This window comes from Hylobates moloch, unplaced genomic scaffold, assembly GCF_009828535.3.
Source record: "Hylobates moloch isolate HMO894 unplaced genomic scaffold, HMol_V3 SCAFFOLD_17, whole genome shotgun sequence".
NCBI lineage: Eukaryota > Metazoa > Chordata > Mammalia > Primates > Hylobatidae > Hylobates > Hylobates moloch.
Genome location: NW_026652292.1, coordinates 62,768,908 through 62,786,371, shown reverse-complemented (window position 1 = coordinate 62,786,371; position 17,464 = coordinate 62,768,908).

Here is a 17,464-nt window from a genome sequence, read left to right as displayed (position 1 = left end):
TTTATTCTAAGTGAAGTAACTCAGGAATGGAAAATTGCTGATTTTGAGGAAATTGCCACTTCTATTTATTACTTGGGAAGTGAAATTCTTGTTATGTTTGAGGGAGTTAGGCAAAGGAGTAGGAGGACTAAGGAACACAGAAAGTATCTTTAATGGCCACTGTGAGGAATGAAGAGTGATCCAGGGACATGTGAAAGAATTATTGAAAGGAAGTGAAGTTCAGCTGAGTACAGAGAACATATATTTGCAGTGGTGTAATTTCCTCTAGAAGGGTTCAGCAAGATTACATAGGAGGTATATTTTTTTTTTGTTTTTTTTTTTTGAGACGGAATCTCGCTCTGTTGCCCAGGCTGGAGTGCAGTGGCGCGATCTCGGGTCACTGCAAGCTCCACCTCCCGGGTTCACGCCATTCTCCTGCCTCAGCCTCTCCAAGTAGCTGGGACTACAGGCGCCCGCCACCACGCCTGGCTAATTTTTTTGTATTTTTAGTAGAGACGGGGTTTCACCGTGGTCTCGATCTCCTGACCTCGTGATCCGCCCGCCTCGGCCTCCCAAAGTGCTGGGATTACAAGCGTGAGCCACCGCGCCCGGCTGGAGGTATATGTTTTAATTTATACTAGTTGGGGATTTTATGGGAGTTGAAGTTCTTGAGAAACAATGGTTCAAATAATACAGCATGAGATCTAGACTTGTGTTTCAATTATCTATTGCTGCATAACAAACAACTGGTAAACTTAATGGCTTAAAGCAACATATTTCTTTTTTTTTTTCTCATGCTCAGGAATTCAGGCAAGGCTCAGCTGGACAGTTCTTCTGCTCTGAGTAATGTCACTGGAGTTATTCACTCAGCTGCATTCCGGTGAACCTAGATTGGGCTGGAAGAACTATAAGAAATTCATTCTCTTGTCTGACATCTCATTGCTCCCCAACATAGTCTTTCTCTGTCTTTTTCTCTCTCTTTCTTCCTCTTTGCTTTGCTTTCCCATCTCTCTTTCTCTACACATTATGTTTCATCATTTAAGAGTCTAGCCCTAGGCTTCTTTATAGCATAGAAGCTGGCTTCCCTAGAGAATAATGTCCCTTCTGCACTTTCCATTAATAACAATTCCAGCCCAGCTTCAAAGAGAATTATAGAAATCGGATTCACCACTTGATCAGAGGATTGACCTATATATACAGGGAAGAGGACAATCAGTGACAGCCATATCTGGAGACTACCCACCACAACAAGATAAGGGGAATAAAAGAAATATAGTTAGGTTCCAGATATGCAATAAAAAAGCTGGGATTTTATTTGTACATATATAGGAAATAAATGGCTGCAGTTTATTTTATGGGTGAAGTTATTCTACTCCTAGAGGGAACTGTAGTATCTCTGCTAGAAGACCAAGTTATCTTTCATTATAGTGTCACAAATTTTCTAGCCAAAGTTTGAGGGCTCAGAAAGAAAAATAAAAAACAAAACAAAAAACCCAAAAACTTCATATAGCCTTTCTTATTTGAAATTTCATTTTGATGTTAAGACTCATTTCACTCTGAGGGGAAAAAAAAGTAGCTTGGACATGAAAATATCACATTAAATTAGGCTCTTCTTGGCCTCTCGGGTGATGATAGAATTAGAATTTTCTATGAAAACGTAATAATTTGAATCTTAGAGGTAAGGAAGGATATTCAGGAAATATGTGAAGTCAGTATAGTAGATGTAGGATACTCTCTTCCTTTGGGGATTCATTCCATTTATGGCAGCACTCAGCTCCCTTTTGAATCCAGGGACATTCATTATCTAGGGCTTGCCATTCCTGGGTTCAAATATTCTCAGGAGCACCTGTCCTGGGATTTCCTTATCAGAGCTGGCTCTTCCCACCTTGACCCTCTATACAGTTTCTCTGCCTGTCCCTTAGGGCTTAAGATTCTGGAGTGAATGTGAGCCTACATTTGTATCTCCCTATTTGTTCAGGCTTTCAGTTTTAGACCAACTACCTTTTTGGCCTATGGAAAATTGAACTACATCTTCTTGGAGCTTCCCTTTACTACTTTTCTGAGGCTGCGCCATAGTTCTGGATTCATTACAAAGTACCATGGACTGGTGTTAAGATTTCCTGGCTTATTATAGTCAAAATCTTAAGCTCTTTTGGAAGAGTGGGGTTTGAAATAAGAGGGATACACAACAACAAGAAAAGATTTTCCTGGCTGGGAGAAAATTAGTAGGAAAAAAAATGGACTATAATAAGCCAGGAAATCTTATCACAAGCCTTTCTTTGTTTGAGTCTGTTGCCTGCTTGAATGGAGGCAAAGGACATGGAAAAGACAGAGATAACAAATGAATAATGCAAATGTCTTCCTGCCACATTTCCCCACCACTCCCAGTCAATGATGATGTTTCTATATGTCTACCTCCAAAAGGGAACACTAGCTAGTCTTTTAAACAGTACCATCTAAGTGAATATAATCATTCAAAAGGGTGAGGGAAGCCTTTTGAGCTCCTTCAATCCTTATCCCTGACATATGTATCCATTTCTATAGTGGCCTTTTGGAGAAAATTCCTGTTTTTCTAGTCATTCAAAGAAATGAGTTCAGTGATATGCATTTCAATCTAGGTAGAATCAAAGGAAAATAATGAGGCAGATGAGGGTGTGTGGAGCAGTGTAAAATTATCTAGTTATAATACTTAACCAGTGGATTACTCACTTCATGTAGATTAGGGTCTGTCAATGTGTGTACATTGATGTGAATCATAAAAATGCTGATGTGAATATTGCTTTAAAATATCTGAGCACTTTTCTATCTACAATTGCATTTGAACCTCGATTCTACTCACAGAATATGGCCATGAAAAAAAATTTACTTGTCTTTTCTTCCCTTACAATATAGGATTCCTAATTAAAAATATAATGAGCAGATGCAATTACTTGTCCCCGAAACATTCAAGAAAAAGAGAGCTCACTGCTACATGATGTCAAGTATTTTAAATGTACAGCTCTAACTGTTCAAAAGTATTTATGTTTTTACCAGAGCTGATAGATGTCATCCATAAATTTCATTCACTGGCCTGAATGTGGAGCTTAGAGAAAAAGAGAGCCAATCTTTGGGGTCAGGTGCACATGGATCAAAAGAGTAACTGAAACATTTACTGTGTATGATTTTTGAGAAGTGGCATGAACTCTCCAAGTAACACTGGATGATCTGTAAAATGCTGGTACTCATACTGACCGCAGAGGATTTTTCTTAGTATTAAAAAAGTGGTGAAGCATAAGCCGTTAAATGATAGTAGTTTACTTAACCCCCTCCCAGTAGAGGGAACTTGATGATGAGCGTCACCCATTGCTCTGCATTGTATTACACCAGTTTTCCATCCAGGCTCCAAGTCACTGCTTTCACTGTGAGTGTGTCTGCTTCAGTTAGCATTCTCCCCACTCATGTAGCGTTTCAGACTTGCTAAAATCATGCAACAGATAATCTCACACCTTACAGCTGAGGGTTGATTAAAAGGCAACATGCTCTGAATGAGGGTCTAGCCAAAGTCCATGTGTAGTTCAGGTTTAAGTTTTGTGGACGTTCTTTCCCTGGCTCAGAGTTCCTTCACTTTTATTTCTGAGCTCCATTAGGTTTTAAATTATTGGTCTTATTAAATCCTTGATAGTTCCTTCTACGACCTGTTCCTCCTTCTGCATACAACACCACTATTGCATAGCATCAATATCTTCCCAGTTACTTGCATTCACGCTCAGCCTAAATACCACAATCAGAGTAGGTTCTATCAACACAACCTCTCAATTATATTTTATATCCATCCCCTTCTCTCTGTCTCCCCTGCCACCCTGGTCTAGATTTGTACCATCCCTCCTTGGAAGTATTCTAGAGCTTCCCAAATGGATTATTTCAAGTTAACTGAAGAACTTATAAAATTGAATTATAGCCTAGCCTTTATTTAAGAAAACTGGGGTTTCTGTAATATATTTAGGAAGACCTCTATACCCCTGCTGTCTGTCTTTCTTTTGATTATTAAAGTAGTAAGTTTCAAGTTACTTGGAAAATTCAGTAATGTGGAACCTCTCATTTAACTGTGATGAACAAAAAAGAGGATTAATATAGTGCATTTATTCAAGATTGATTTTTGCGAAAGATTGTTCCCATTTGTAGTTTGTACTTCTGACTCATGGAGTCTCTCTTTTTGTTCTGGCTGCTTTGAAAAGCCAAGCAAAAGTTCCTTCAAGCCCAGCAGTTAATTGTCACAGTGATGCCTGTTTGATGACTCCATATTTATTTTAAGAGGAACTGCATCCCGTTGGGCCTGCCAGGATGAGTTAGCTGCGAAATGCATTCCTAAATAGCTAAATGATTCAGCGCAGAAACCCATATATAAAATTGACTTTGTAATGCAGCTACATGTCTTTCTGTTGGAAAGTCTATCTATTTCAGTTCTGTGCTTTATTTTATAATTCAATATTGCATATGAATAGGTAATGGAGGGAAGCTTTCCTGCCTCACAAAACCCATGTTACAACCAGTATGTTGTTAAGACTTCGCGCAGTTACTTGGAAGCTTCCTTTGATGAGGAGAGCTCAGTTATATGGAGGTAAATGTATCCGAAAATATTCACAATTGCACACTGCAGTTTGCAAATAACAACTAGGATGCTCTTGAACCGAGAAACCCCCAAGAGGGTACTTACCTCCTTTGCATCAATAAAGTAAAACAGCTTCTTATCAGAGGCTGACTTTTGCTTACAGCTAGAAATCTGGCTAAACCCAGTTTCCAACCACTTAGAGATTTCAAATAATTCCCAAATTATACCTTCCTTCAAAGGGAATATGCTTTAAATCAAGTGTTTAATGTTAGGAAAATAATAATTCACATACTTGCACACCTTAGCAGCCTGTTTTAATTTAGAAACAAAGAGAACAGAGAACAGCACAGATTGTGCTTTGGTCCCAGCCTCCCCACTTCCCCCAAAAGTACTCAGGAAATATGCTTCTTTTTAAAGAATAAGGACTTAATCAGCACTGAACCCCACAGTGACTCAACTGGGCATTTTCCTCAACAAATAGTAGATTAAGGATAAAAATGTGGTGTTTTTCTGATATAGGCCTAGTGATGTAAGGTTGCTGTTTACAAGGTCCAGAGTACCACTTGGTTTTCGGTAAATTCTGTGTGTGTGTGTGTGTGCACGTGTGTGTGTACGTGTGTGTGTGTGAGATGGTTAATTTTAATTGTCAACTTGACTGGAGAATCTCGACTAATACAGTGTGTTTCATTCCATTACTACCAAAGCAACCAAAGGCTGTCAATGGACTGGGCATTTATATCCATGGCTCCCTGTATTCTGTGGACCACCTGATAATTCTGGGTGGAAAGCAATCCTTGCATTGACAAAATGTGTGATGTGGGTGGGATGAGAGATACAGTGTACTGCTAAGGATGGCCCATCTTAATGAGAGTTGTGGGAGAAAATAAGGTCAGTGCTCCAGATATTCAGGTACTCAGGTAGATAGGAACCCGCTTTCTCTTCTATGTATCTTTATAGTCATCAAATTATTTTTGTGCATTCTATGGTTTAGTTAAGAAACCCCAGATGAAAAAGGCTGGTTGAGAATCAGGATGCACCATTTCTAATGTTGTCATGTCACAAAGTTATAAAATTTTGAGAAAACCAATTAATTACATTTAGTATCATTTTCTTTATCTGTGAAACACATAAGAAGAGCTGGTTGATTTCTGAGATGCCTTAGTGCTCAAAGAACCTGAGGTGAGTGAGAAGGGCGGAGGAATGCAGAGGGATTATTCATACTGACGACATGCTCAGGAGTTTTGTATCTTCACAGTTCAAACTTCTTGTATATATTTTTACACTGGAATTTTTTTTTCCTAGATCAAAGCGAGAGAAAGACAGTGCCGTACAATCTAGTTCAGTTTTGTGGCCAACCTTTGAATTTCTTCTAAAATACTTTTACTAAATAACTACATATTCCATACTTGAATGCCTCTAGTTACAGAATACTCATAATCAGCAAGTTTATTCACTCAATTTTTGAAGCATTTTCTAACCATTTTGCCCTATGTAATATGTTATTTTTTTTCAGCTCTATAATAGGACTACAAAATGAGGTTACATTTTTTATACAAAATAATCTCTCCAAAGATGGTCTAGTTACTGGCGACTCACCCTTCTCAGTGCTTTCACTCCTTTCTCCTGATACTGTCTCATATGGACTTCAGACAACCCTTGGAATCTTCTGTGTCAACAGACTTAACCCACCATGGTGCAAGTTACCATGTTTTCTGGGAGAGAGGCAAGCTAATGCCTGGCTTCCATATGAGAAGCCTAGTACCAGGGTCATACATGGTACCCCTGGAAAGAAAATGTTGTTTACAATTATAATCAACTCACACCAATTGGGACCCACATCAGTAGGGGCACATAGGCTGGCAGTGCCTCCCTCCAACATGGGTCCTTGGATAACTAATAGGCATTAAAGCTTCCAGTTCAGTTTAAATAACTGAGTCTAGTTCTTAATCATGGACAGACTACCTGAGAATAGTTAATCCAATTTGTTCTGTTTGTCTACACCATCAGTTGGGTGGCATTCATCCACCCCATGAAATTACTGGCAACTGCTTTGGTAATGGAGGGGGGAAAACATCTGGAGGTGTTGGTGGGGGTTATGAGTGGGAGGCATAGGAACTGGGACCCTCTTCTGCTGTTTCTGACAGACTTCTCAATAAGGTTAAGGTGAGTGGTGGTCAAATTGTGCTGGGAGCTCTCTGGTAGACACAGCAGTTAAGCTACTTGCAATACTTTGAGAGAGCGGTATCAGAATGTTTTCTTTAATGGTTTTTGTACAGGGTGTTTTCTTCCTACAAGTGGCTCTGAAGGACAGATGATCATTAATGTCCCCCTCTCTTTCTTATGTACCTCCATGAGTTTAAGTTGCTGAGCACTGGGATTGTTACTCTCTCTTCACTGATCCAAAATCAGTGTGCCCATTCCAAGAGCTGTAGCTTCACTTTTTCTCCAGTCATCCCCTATTCACACTGAGATTTTTGTTAGAAACAGTCTATTAAAAAGGGTGAAGAACACTTTTATAAAATGTAGAGACACTAATTATGTACTCCAGTTTGTCTTACATGGGCCACCATAGAGTGACTCAGTGAGACATGTATTCATTATCTTTATGATCTAGGGCCATGTCAATATGACAGGAGAATCCAGGTGGATGAACTAGAATGAGCTCTGAATACTTTAGGTGTCCTTTTGGTAAGGTACCTCAATGATAGATCAACTAGATTTTGTTAGAGTTGCTGTTAAGGGAAAGAAAAAATTGTCAAGCTTAGGAATTGTCAGGCTAGAATTCTGAATTTTCAAAGTAGGTCTATATAATACATGCCACTTTCTTCCTGACAATTACTGACAATTACCCAAAAGGAGCTAAAAGGAGATAATCCCTTTCTGTGGAAAGGCTGTATTCAGTGACCAAACTGTCTTTCTAAGATGTATGGATTTGGAGGTGTTGAGAGAGGTAGAGTCAGAAAAGCTTTTTGAGTCCATTTTGGAGGCTGTTCCAAACACTGTGTACTGATGTTAGATTGTAAATTGTACAGAAAGCTGAAAACGTGACATGGATTAATTTTACAGGTCATAATGATATGGCTAAAGTTGGATAATTCGGTGCAGCTACTCATAATCTGAAAAAGTATTGACAGTGATGAGGCATCATTAATCATCTTGCAAGAGGTTAAAGTTCTGACACACTCAATCTACAGAGAACAGATGGGGACCACCCCCTGTGAAATATGGTCTTTCCAACTGCAAGAGAAACTGATCAACTTTGGGTAGGATTCATATCTGGTATACAGTAGTGGTCTGTGCCTCAGAAACAAGGGATCCTTGACTTTGTGCCCAGTCTGTGATGGTGGATGCATTGTCATGTCCAGTACTATGATAGATCCAGGCAGCATTAGTGACAAACTGGGCTTAGTTAGCAGCTTGATTCCAGTTGGTCTCATCATAGAGCTATCCCTTACCATAAGGGTCATCTACACAAGTGACTCAGATGGTTTGGTTAGCAGCTGTGATTTGCCTCCAGAGTTTGTAGCCCAAACAAGGTATATCTTTCACCTGCCAACCTACGGTTTTCCAAGTGGCAGACAAAGAGCCAGGCTATTGAAAACAAGTACCACTAGCTCAAGGATTAGTAGGAGTTGAGAATGGCCTTGAGTTTTGTGCAGGGAGCCAACTGACCACATCTACTTTCTGTTCTATATGCCTGGAGCTGAGATTTAACAACTGCAGTAGCCAGTGAACATAATTGAGTTTCAGTTTAGATGAACTATTAGTAAACCAGGCCCAGACACTTAAGGGAACTTTAATGTATTGAGGCCCCTATTGAACCAGCAGCTTTGTGGAGTATAATGTTTCTCCTGAAGGGAGAACTTTCACTTTTTCATGAAAGTTTGAGATGCTGCTTGGGCCAGACTGATTACATTACTGAATATACCATTTCAATTTCACAAGCAAATTTTGTTGGGCCTTTTCTACCATGTTGGCCATTTAGTTAAAGTTGAATCACTCTAAAATGGCAATACCAGCCTGGAAAGTAACAAGGATTCTATGGGTCAGGAGTTGATTTATGTCAAGAGCCCAAGAGCAAGTTGAAAGACACTTTATGAAAGATGTCTACTTGGTAGACTTCAGAGGCAATGACTTCAAACCTAAGAAACTCCTCTGGATTGAGGTTACCATGGTTTGCCTGAGGCTTCACTTGGCAAAAATCATCAGTCACAGAGATCTTTAGTGTTAAAGGGATCATCGAGACCATGGGTCCCCAGAGATATTACCACTTCTTTATACGCAGTTCTTCTCAATCAGGAGAATCTCCTCAGGCACTTATGGGATGAGGAAGTATAAGCATATAGTACAACACTTTCTCTTACATATTCAAATGAAGAAGAAAAAAAAAACATTAAATTGGCCAAAAGGCATTATCCACAAGGTCACGTTCACTTTCCTTTCTCACTCTTAACCCAACTCAAACTCAATCAGTTGAATCCAGGTAGGCCCTCTTGTCATGGGACTGGATTGGATGGTGAATTTAGCACCTTTATCCAAAAAAAGCCGTGAAAATTTGTGACTGTCTTCTCCCCAAAGTTTTACTACATACTCAGTGGATATGACTTCCAGTCTCCTTTGGGAACAGGGAGAGCTTTGATCTACCCCTAGTCATCTTTATGTTTAGAGTAGTTAAGATCAGGGTAGAAGGGCATGGAGGGCTAGGGGTCCATGGAGAGGAAATGCTTCTGTGCCAGCTAACAAGGGTTTGCATTACTTTCAATTTTGAGTGACATAGCACCAGCTCTTGTTTCAGTTAAACAAATTTTCAATGTTTCCAGCCCATATAGTACTTTAGATGATGAGGTCAACATTATTGACATCATCTACTTCAGCTTTGGTGACTGCTTTTCTTAACAGCCACAACCACATTGCTTGCTCAGTAGATCTGCCAGGTTTGCACACTGTGGCTGACTTGGGCTTGACTCCTACAACCCTTATTCTTTTATTTTATTTTATTTTATTTTATTTATTTATTTAGAGGCATTCACCTTAATCTGAGGCACTTGCTAACCCATTAGCAAGATAACATCCTGTAAGTTCTTGCCCAGTTTCAACATAAGAACTACAGGGAGCTTTCTAGGACAGTGGTGCTAACTGCAAGAATTTAATCTATGTTTTTTGGGGTCAGTGTCTCATTTTCCAATAGGCCATCTTTATCAGCACTGTAACCCCAATCTGATCAATAAGAGCCCTACTATTAGTGCTCCATCTACGGTTTTCCACAGGACTTTGTCTGTTTCATGGAAATCTGCCTGAGAGGGACAAAGCACTCTTATACAAGCCAGGATCCATTAAAAAAAATCTGAGCATTTTTACTATCAGCTTGATGGATCTCAGATGGCATGAAGATAAATTGCACCAGGCAATGAACTATAATACTGCCATCCTTCCTTGTCAAGCACTACATACTCTATTCCCTTATCTCCCAAGACGAGCAGCCAAAGTTCTCATGAAATGCCAGTTTTCTGCCCTCAGTGGTCAAGAATTCCCTCTTTACCCCTCAGTGTAAGTTCATGTCTCTGTAATCCTTGTCTAAAAGGGGACAGAACCTTCTTCCAAGGTAGGGCAAAGCTTAGACTGGTTGCTACAGTGTTACAATAGGGTGGACCTGACCCTGATCACCAGATTGGCTCTCCTCAAGCCTCGGGGACAGATGGCAACAACCAAGGCACTTTACAGGAAGTTCCAGAGTTTTTATTTATTTATTCATTCATTCATTCATTTACAAACACTTAGTGTGTATCTACTAATGCTAGGCACTTTTCTATGTGCTAGGAATGTAGCAGGAAACAAAATAGATAAAAATCTATTTGCAGAATAAAAGCTCCAAGTAAGTAAATTACCACATATATTGGAAGGTGGCAAAGGCTGTGAAGAAGAAGCAGAAGAAGGAAAGAAAGGGAGAAGGGGAGAAGAAGAAGGAGAAGAACAAGAGGAGGAAGAGTAGGGAGGAGAGAGTGAGACAGAAGAAGAGGAGAAGAAGGAGAAGAGAGAGTGGGAAGAGGAGCGAAAATGAGAATAGCATACTAGAATTCAGGTGTGGAGAGGGGGTGGGGGCATGATGTGATGAGAGCAGGGTGTAGCTTAGTTGAGGTCCGGATAGCTTGTTGACAAGGTGAGAATTCAGTCAAGAATTGAAGGGCCGGGCGTGGTGGCTCACGCTTGTAATCCCAGCACTTTGGGAGGCCGAGGCGGGCGGATCACGAGGTCAGGAGATCGAGACCATGGTGAAACCCCGTCTCTACTAAAAATACAAAAAATTAGCCGGGCGTGGTGGCGGGCGCCTGTAGTCCCAGCTACTCGGAGAGGCTGAGGCAGGAGAATGGCGTGAACCCGGGAGGCGGAGCTTGCGGTGAGCCGAGATCGCGCCACTGCACTCCAGCCTGGGTGAAAGAGCGAGACTCCGTCTCAAAAAAAAAAAAAAAAAAGAAAAAAAAAAGAATTGAAGGATTGGTAGTTAGGCAAACCGAATTGTATGGAAAGAACATTTCATTTCCTATCATGTACCCACCACCTAGAACAGTGCCTGATACACAGTAGCTCAATGAAAACTCACTGAATGAATGGAAGTGCAGGCACCATCTGTTGAGTCCTTTTCTTTGTTCACAGACTGATGTGAAAATTCCACATTTTACCTTTGTTCAATTTCCAACTCTCCTGTGAGCAAATCAATGAACACGAACACATAAACCCAATGATCAAATACTTTTTAGTTGTAAGCAGAACATTTAATGGTTCAATCTGGAATATTTTAAGTGATCTGTTTTCTCTTAGGAACCACAAGCAGATTCTTGTCTTGCACCTACATGACTGAAGGAACTCACTAGAGGGATTCTCTCCCTGAACAAAAGGTGGATCTGTTCCAAAGACAAATTTCATTTTCTAACTAGAATGCAAAAATTGCTGGCAGACCCAAATTGCAGATTTCTAATTTCAAAAAAAATGTGATTGAGACTCCATCCACAATCTATTACATTAAGCCAACATGTGTCTCCCTTTTGCCCATGGTCCCAATCCTACTTTTGGGGCCATAAAAATGAGTAGAATCCCTCTTTTATGTATTGATGCTAAAATGTTTGAGGCAGACTGATATCTTCCCTGCGTTTTCTCTTCTCCTGGAGTAAGTAACTTCATCTTAAAAAAAAAAAAAAAAAAAGATTTCACTTAAGACATTGGAATTTCTCCACTATCTTATAAAATGTCCTCTAAAAATGTTCTAATTTGCCTTAAATTGTGGTACTTACAATTGAATAAGTACACTAGATGTGTTTTGAGCAGCACAGAGAAAAAATATTTCCATCTCATTTGTTCAAGATACATTTTTATTCATGTAGCTTAAGATCACATTCGCTCTTTTAGGGTAGTTTCATCTCCTCATAAGTAATTATTGAAACTATTTCCAGCTGAAACAATTGTTGTTTTCAGCTGTGCTCTGCTAAGCCAAGTTGTCCCTGTGTTCTGCTTGTGTAAGTTGTTTATAAGAGAACCCCAATAGTAACTTTACACTATTTCCTATTAAATTTTAACTCACAAGATTTAATTACAATGTTTCATTCTGTCAAAATATTTTTAATTTTGGTTTCATCACCCAATGTATTTGTTATTTTACCCAAGTTTCATCTTATTGTCATATTAGGTCAGTTGGTCTTTCAAATGATTATTCAAGGTAGTGAATTTAAAATTTACATGAACAGAAAGCTTTTTGAAGTAAACTGTTACACAGTATTCTAATATATAAAGATTGCACTTGTCAGTATAATTTTATTTTGCAAGTTAAATTATTAATATTTATTTATTATGAAGTCCTTCATATTAGCTAAATGAGGCAGTTATTGTTGAACACAAAATTTTCAAATCAGTGTTTATGGATGACAGCTGAAATCAGATCAATCTCATTATCTAATGTACTTGAATATTTTATTTTGGTTGCACAGTATTGTGAATATTGTTACTGAAACAGAAGTAGTTGCAGTAGTCTGTTTGGTTGGCTGATTTTTAACTCCATTGTCTTTGCAATCTCAAGATACCTTTTATTAATGAAATATGATGTTTGAGAGAATATTAGAATTTTTTGTTTAAAGCAAAGTACAAATAATTTTTACAACTGTTCTCAATGACTTATTCAACAAATATTTCTTGAGAATCTCCTATATGACCAGCACTATTTTACCTGCTGTGGGCAGAGTGATGTATAATGGAAAAAAGTAACTGGCTCTTGGTACCTACACTCTAACGATGTGAGACAGAAAATAAACACATGCACATATAGATATGTGTGTACATGTGCACATAAATTGATGTAGTTCAGTGTGTGTATATATATGCATATTGTATGTGTGTGTATGGGGATGTTATATTATAAAACCCAAACCTGCGTCTGTGCGGTAGGATAGGGCTGGAGAGAAAATACACAGTTTATGGACTCTTCTCACTTTATACTCATGTCCGCTAACTTGAATAATACTACTTGGTGGTTATACCACATTTCCCCAGTCCACTCTTCTACTTTTCTTGAGGACTATTTCGCACCTTCTTTTCTCTTCTCAATTGTGAACTGTTTTCCCATTCTCACTTGCAGCCAAGGACTGTGCTTCCTACTTCTCTGAGAAAATAGAAGTTATCAGATGATAGAATTTGTAGTGTATCAATATCTGCTCACCTTTCAATTTTTGTTTTCAGTATAGCCTGCGTATTTCATAGATGAAAGAGCCATGCTCCTATTTAATGCCAACCTATCTACTTGTTCCCTAGATTCCATCCCCTTTTGCCTATTCAAAGACCTGTTTGCAGCAATCCTCCTTTATTTTTCCTACGTTTGCTTTCTACTGGATTAGTTTCTCCCATCAGTCCTCCTTTTGATTTCACTTCCTCAAACAGCTACTGCTTCATTTCTTTGCTTTCCTTTGAAACAGAATTCCTCAAAAGTATTTTCTATTCTCATAATCTCTAGTTCTTCTTCTGCAATTTTTTAATTGCTTGATACCGTAGTATTTTTCTAATGACTTTGGTTTTTTTCGTTATGAAATATAACACAAGCAAAAAATTACCTAAAATAAAAGTTGATATTAATAGCTTAATAAATTATTAAAAACTCATATGAAAACCACCAAAATCAACAAATCGGATATTTCCAGCATCTCAAAAGCCCTTCACTGGCTTCTTCCAAATTACTACCTACCTCATCTCTTCCAATAGGTAATCATTCTCTTGATCTTTTATATTATTTCTTCATTATATAGCTCATATACCAGTTATGCATCTGATATGGTTTGGCTGTGTCTCCACCCAAGTCTCACCTTGAATTGTAGCTCCCATAACCCCCATGTGTTGTGGGAGGGACTCAGTGGGAGGTAACTGAATCATTGGGGCGGGTTTTTCATATGCTGTTCTCGTGATAGTGAGTAAGTCTCATGAGTTCGTTATAAAAGGCAGTTCCCCTGCACATGCTCTCTTGCCTGCTGCCATGCAACGTGTGTTTGCTCCTCCTTCACTTTCCGCCATGATTTTGAGGCTTCCCCGGCCATGTGGAAATGTGAGTCCATTAAACCTCCTTTCTTTTATACATTACCCAGTCTCGGGTATTTCTTCATAGCAGTATGAAAAGGGACTAATACGGCATCTCTAAGGAGTTCAGTTTTATCTGTTTCTGAACTTCGTTTAAATGGAATTATGTAGTCTTTGTGTCTGTGCATTCTTTGTATCTGGTTTCTTTTACTCCACATAATGTTTGAGTGATTACCTGTATGTTATGTGTACTAGTAGTTTGTTCATTTTCATTGCTGTGCATGGTATAGGTGTACTACAGTTTGTTTGTCCATTCTGTCGTTGATGGGATTTGGTTTGCTTTTAATTTTATTGTGAAAAATGCTATTATGAATATTCTTGTACATGTCTCTAGATTTTTATGTATACACAGTTCAATGGCATATATGATGAGAAGTAAAATTGCTGACTCATAGGGACACATATCTTCAGCTGTAATAATGTCACATTATTTTCCAAAGTGTATTAATTTACAGTCTCACCATCAGTACCTGAGAATTCCAGTTGTTCCACATGCTTGAAAAATTCTTAGCATTTTTAACCTTTTTAATTTTTTGTCATTCCGATGGGCCTGTGGTAGTAATCCATTCATTTTAAGTTTACATTTATATTATGACCATAAGGATAAACACTTTTTTTTTTTGAGACGGAGTCTGGCTCTGTCACCCAGGCTGGAGTGCAGTGGCGCGATCTCGGCTCACTGCAAGCTCCGCCTCCCGGGTTCACGCCCTTTTCCTGCTTCAGCCTCCCGAGTTGCTGGGACTATAGGAGGCCGGCTAATTTTTTATTTTTAGTAGAGGCGGGGTTTCATCGTGTTAGCCAGGATAGTCTCAATCTCCTGACCTCGTAATCTGCCCGCCTCAGCCTCCCAAAGTGCTGGGATTACAGGCGTGAGCCACTGTGCCTGGCCGGATAAACACCTTTTCAAATGGCAACTGGCTATTAGGACGCCACTTTTGTGATGTATCTGTTCAAGTCTCTTGCTTGTTATTTTTTCGTTATTTCTTATTGTTTTGTGGAAGTTCTTTATACGTTATTCTGGCTATTAGTTCTATGTCAGCTATATGGATGAAAATATCTTTTTCCAACTCATGCTGTCTTTTAACTTTCTTAATGATCATTTTCATGAACGAAATATAGTTAAATTTATTAATACTTCCTTTACAAATAGAGCTTCTACATCTTATTAAAAACCTCCCAACTTAATGTTAGGAAGTTATTCTCCTATATTATTTTCTAAAACCATTATTTATTTTGCATTTTATATTTAGATCTTTATCCAAAAATTTATATTTGTTGATCATGTGAGGCATAGGTTAGTTTACATTTTTTTCTCCATGTAGGCATCCAATAATCTTTCCCCAGATATCCACCTGGCTGACTCGCTCTCTTGTTTCAAGTCTCTGGTCTCATGTCATCTTATCAATAAGGCCTACCCTGACCACCCTAATCAAAATTGCAGCCTACATCCACCCTTCAAACACTGCCCCAGTCTCTGGCACTGTATTCTCTTATGATAAACTGTACAATTTGTTTATTGTCTGTTTCTTCGTTCACATGTAAGCTCCATGAAGGAAAAAATCTGTGTCTGTTTTGTTCACTGATTTATGTCAAGTACCTAGATGGTGCCTGGACCAGAAAAGGCGCTTAATTGATACTTGAACTATATGAGTGAATAAAGCAATGCACAAAAATAGGAGAAAATACTTTGTTCAAGTCAGTGCCTACACTTGTTCATGTAACTGTATGATTTATTGTATTGGTGGTATCCAATATGTGAAATTTTGAAATATGGTGCATTTGAGCATGTGCACTATTTTATTTATTTATTTAAAGCCTTTAAAATAATTAAATATTTTAAATAAATGTGCAATAAAATATTTTGGAAACTCTGAAGCTGCTCTGGGGACATCTAGGTTACTGTGAAATGTCCATTCATTCATCAAATATTCACAGAGCACCCACTAGGTGCCAGGAAATGTATGAAAAGTCTTGTGGAACAAGACTGAAGTTGTCCTTGCCTTCAAGCAACTTGCAATTTCCTAAGAACACAGTTTAAAATCACAAAACTAAGGTATTTAAATTTAATTCCAATCTTTGTGATTCAGGTTAAGCGGCTCCAGCAATGTAAGATTAGTGCTAGAGAAGGCCTAAAGAAATCATCAATGAAAGTTATTTTGAGCATGAGATGAGGCCCTGGATCAGGTCAAGATCCATCCAGGACTTGACTTAGTGTCTAGGTCAGCCTGTGACCTACATGGCTTTAAGTAAGTTTCCTGAGGGTGGATTTTACAGGACTTAAAAGGTTTCCTGGGTAACCTTTAAGAGAAGGTAATAGAGGGAGCATTTGCATGGAAGCAAAGACTTATTTTGAGTTTTAATTCACTCAATTGTTATATTATTCATTCATTCATCAAATATATATTGCATCTGCATCTTTTCAGGGTGAGGTAGGCACTATTGTTACTCTGATAAATACTCAGAGATGTTTAAAAAAAACTTGCCCAATCTATAACATTTTTAGGTGGCAGACCTGGGCTTCATTCTTTGGCACTCTGGCGAGAGATCAAAATCTTGGCCCCTCCTTTATTCGTTAACTCATTAACTGATTAATTAATTCCTTTGTCTAGCAGCTACTTAGTGAGTGCCTACTATGTTCCAGGAATTATGCTAAGAGCTGGGATAATGCGTGAACAGGGCAAAGGCTGTTCTGATCTTTTATGAGCTGATGGCCAAGCGATTACCCACATGCAATGTGGTCTATAATTGTGCTTGGACTTTCTTTATCACAGGTTTATTTTGAGCATCTAAACGACATACAAATTTGGGAGCATTTTTGTAAGCCACAAAGTTCTGTACAGTCAGCAGTTTATTATAATTATTATTTATTCAAAGGTTATATGATTCAATAATAATATTAAAAAATTATTCTCACAATTTGACATTCCTTCTATAATTTTTGTTTGCTCTCTTCCTTTCTCTTTTATGCGAGTAAAAACAAATATTTACAAGGTGACATAATTTAAATGAGCCCCAGTTATAGGAATTTGAATTTCTAAAATTTATTTAGGAAAGTAAATTAAACAATAGTTCTCTTAGTTTATTTAAAACATCATTTAATGTATAAAAGTATCGGATTTGCACATACATTTTCAAGGGTATACTGTATACGTTTGCACTAACTGGTTGTGGTGCTTATATTGAAGCCATTTTTAAAAAATGAAACAACAGACCAAAAATACCACTGTATCCCAGAAGAGTCAGGCATCTCTGTCCTGAGTTTTGATTTCTTGATTGCTGCTACATTAAAAA